Source organism: Fukomys damarensis, unplaced genomic scaffold (assembly GCF_012274545.1).
Source record: "Fukomys damarensis isolate Sample0158 unplaced genomic scaffold, DMR_v1.0_HiC HiC_scaffold_24537, whole genome shotgun sequence".
Classification (NCBI taxonomy): domain Eukaryota; kingdom Metazoa; phylum Chordata; class Mammalia; order Rodentia; family Bathyergidae; genus Fukomys; species Fukomys damarensis.
In genome coordinates this window covers 1-3874 of record NW_022925449.1, presented here as the reverse complement: position 1 = coordinate 3874, position 3874 = coordinate 1, and the positions used below count along the sequence as shown (strand labels likewise).

General features: G+C 35.6%; 1 pseudogene; it reads left to right on the top strand.

Moving 5' to 3' along the window:
• Window positions 1-1831: 1831 nt before the first annotated feature.
• LOC104866246 lies at window positions 1832-3868 on the top strand (annotated as a pseudogene).
• Window positions 3869-3874: the final 6 nt, after the last annotated feature.

Here is a 3874-nt window from a genome sequence, read left to right as displayed (position 1 = left end):
AATGTTCTAATTCTTGAGCTGTAGAATAGTTTCATGAGAGCTAATTTTATTATGCTCGTATATTGGGCGGGGGGGTTACCAGGGATCAAACTCAGATCCTTGCGCTTGCGAGACAGGCGGCAGAACCACTGAGCTAAATCCCTGGGTTTATATTTTATAGGGGTTTCTTTTCTTTCTTTCTTTTTTTTTGGTACTGGGGATCGAACTTAGGTCCTTGCACTTGTGAAGCAGGCGGCGGAACCACTGAGCTAAATCCCCGGCCCTGGGTTTATATTTTAAACACACATTAAACTAAAATACAAGTCAAAGTGCTTTGTGAATTATAAAAATTAATGAAGACTAAACCAACAATGGCCATATAAGAGTTTCAATACTTCAAACTTTATTATTAATTTATTTTTGTGCCAGGGATCAAACTTGGGCCTTTGAGCTTGCAAGGCAAGCAGCAAAACCACTGAGCTAAATCCCCGGCCCAATACTTCAAATTTTAAAGGAGCACTCATAAAGTAAAATAAAAACAAAATAATGTAAAATAAAAGGTTTGGTTTTTTTTGGTACTGGGGATCAAACTCAGGTAACTTGCGCTTGTGAGGCAGGCGGAGGCACCGCTGAACTAAATCCCCGGCCCTGAAAAAGGAGTTTTACTGGCCTATTCAGAAGGTAATTTAGTTTGGAAAATGCGTAAGCAGGAGTTAAAATATTTTTGTAACCTATGACAGCAAAGTTTCCCTCTATAAAATTATACAATTATATATAAATAAAATGAGTGAATGGCTCTGTCATTACAATGACACAAAAGATGCAAGAAGCATGGCATATGGCTTTCAGCCTGCACTGGCTATCTAGTACAGTACAAAGAAAAATACGGAGTCATATCTAGACTTACCCAATACTGATATGGACAATAAACTATGTATACCACGGGCAATGGAGGGGGTATGGCACCAAAGATACCATATTAACTGCCATTATTGTCATACAGAATAAGTACTTTAAAAATCAATTCAATTTTCATAAGGCCAACTATGACTCAACTTTTACTTAACTAGCTTTTCAATTTCTAGAAAAATATAATTTTTAATGAACAGAACAACATAATAAGAAAATGTTTAATGTGATCTATGTTTGTTCTTCAAAAAGAAAATAAAATTATTTCTCTCTTCTAAAAAAGAATAGCAACAATCAGACAGAGCATGCTATTACAGAAGCTATTTGGTATCAAAAGAATCAAGAAAGAGCTTAAAAGTAACCACTCACTTTCTGAACATGTGGTTTCCCCATTAGTAACAACTTCAGCCTCTAATTGTAGCCCATCAAGACAGACTGACAAGTCTCCTATTGTCTCTGTCGGCTCTTTGTCACCTAGAAGCTGCAAAGTCACAACCACTTCTTCAACTGAAAGAGAAGAAAATTAGAAGAAGAAATTGTCACATTTTTCTGTTAAGCCACAGTAACTTAAAAAACCTAATGTCAGGAAAAAACATACATTTCTTTTACTGTACTTCACTCAAAGTTTGAGATTTTTTGGTAGCAAACATTGTATTTTAAAGAGAACAAAATTTGTTCATGTTTAATACCCATAATGTAAAATATTAAATATCCCAATCATTCATTATATTCATTCTATCCTTGCAAGGCTGCAGTATAAAATGAACCAGCATGACAACAAAGCATATGTAGCTGGATTATATCAAATAAAAATTTAAGAATGGACGATATCTCGTATCTCATTTTCTTTAACTGAGAAAAAAAATTTTAGAGGCATAGAAAAAAATCCGTATGTTAGAATTTGATATTAATGAAATGAGCCTGCTACAACTGTAAATGTAAATAAAACTATACTCATCTAAAACAAGAAGACTCAGTAAATAAGCAGTTGAAATAACAAAATAAAGTCTACCTATGCCTTTTACCCCCAAATCCGTCAAAACAGAAATCGTATGTCTGAAGTGATGGTTTTTTTCCTTTACCTCTGCTCTAAATTTTTTAGGCTTTCCATAATTGATGATGTATTCTCTTCATGATAACTCGTTTCTAACTAAATAAATAGCTAAAAATACTAGGTCCACACTGAATAGCCAAATCAATGTTACTCAAAATGATTTAAATAGTTCAAGATTCTTCTCCCTGTTAATCCGATAACCAAGTAAACTTCAATTTAGGTTAATAGTCAACATGAATTATTCTGCATGTGTGGCATATTAATTTTGTGCAAAAACAGAGCTAAGCACGATTTCTATTACTCTTACATACATACGTTTCATACTGTTTGACTTTAAAGTTTCATAAACATCTAATGTAGAAGCTCCCAACAAAACATCAGATTTCAATGTCTGGTGACTCCACACACGAAAATGTAATTTACTCACGGGGGTAACGATACTAAAAGTGAAAAAAGAAGAAAAATATTATTTTCATGAAATATTATAATGGGGCCCTACATGAATTAGAATTAAGTTTTAATGTTTCAAGTCTTCACACTGCACCTTTATCATTTACTCAACAACTAATACAGGCCCAAGTTCGAGGAGGGTGAATGAGTACTGTGATTTCATGAGCCTCTTCTTTATAAAGCAAAGTGTGTAAAGGACGCCATAAAGGACAAGTAAGTAAAATACTTTATACATTACAGCTGTTGGAATAAAAATTGGGATGAATGGTTCTAGAAAGCAGAGTACTCAAATATGTGGACACCAATCTACAGAAACAGCGAGAACATCAAAAAGCCAATCAGAAGCAATACGCAGAGGGAAAGATGAGAGGAGCTGCTCTAGGAAGGAAGACATCTGGTATGTATGCAACAGAAAAATGTTGAAGAGAAAACAAAAAAGAACCAACACAAAACCCCTGGTAATGGAGATGGTGGCAATACCAGTGAGACACCTCAGCTTCCCTGGAAGAAGCGGGCCTGTGGAGATCCTACTGTTGAAAACGAAGAAACATTTATGAACAGAGTTGAAGTTAAAGATTCCTGAAGAGCCAAAACATGGCTTGTTGATGATTGGGACTTAATTACCAGACAGAAACAGCTCTTTTACCTTCCTGCCAAGAAGAATTCTGTTCTAGTGAATTCCATTCTAGAGGGCAATGCAAATTATAAGAAATCTAGAGGAAACACTGATAGGGAGTATGCTGTTAATGAGTTTGTTGCAGGGATAAAAGAATACTTCAAAGTGATACTGGACACTCAGCTCCTCTACAAGCGAAAAATTCCACAATACCCTGAGATCCTTGCCAATCACTCTGATGCACCCATGTCCCAGGTATATGGAGCACCACATCTACTGAGATTATTTGTACGAATTGGAGTGATGTTGGCCTACATACCTTGGGTGAGAAGAGCCTTGCTTTATTAATGAATTATCTTCACGATTTCCTAAAGTATCTGGTGAAGAATTCAGCAACTTTGCTTAGTGCCAGTGATTATGACACGGACCCTTATGAGTACCATCAGAAAGCAGTGTGAGGCACTCTCACCTGTGTTTGGATCTCTGTCAACACCTTTTTGACCCTGGTCCTTCTCTTGTACAAATGATGTACTTTGAAGATGTTAATGTATAACAAAGTTGTTTGTTTTGATTTTAAACAGAGAAAATAAAAGGGGTTACAGCTCGTTCTTTTTTTCTTTCTTTTCATTTCAAAGTAACTACCAGCGTATACAATGATGGACAACAAAGAGACATGATGTAGAGTGTTTCATTGCCTAGTTGACAAAGCTCCTTTTGAATGCTGGTGGTTCTAATTCCTTTGACACTATGCACTTTTATAATATGTGTTAATGCTATTATGACAAAATGCTCTGATTCCTAGTGCCAAAGGTCCAATTCAGTGTATGTAACGGAACACACTCATCCATTTGTGCTCTTTTTTTTTT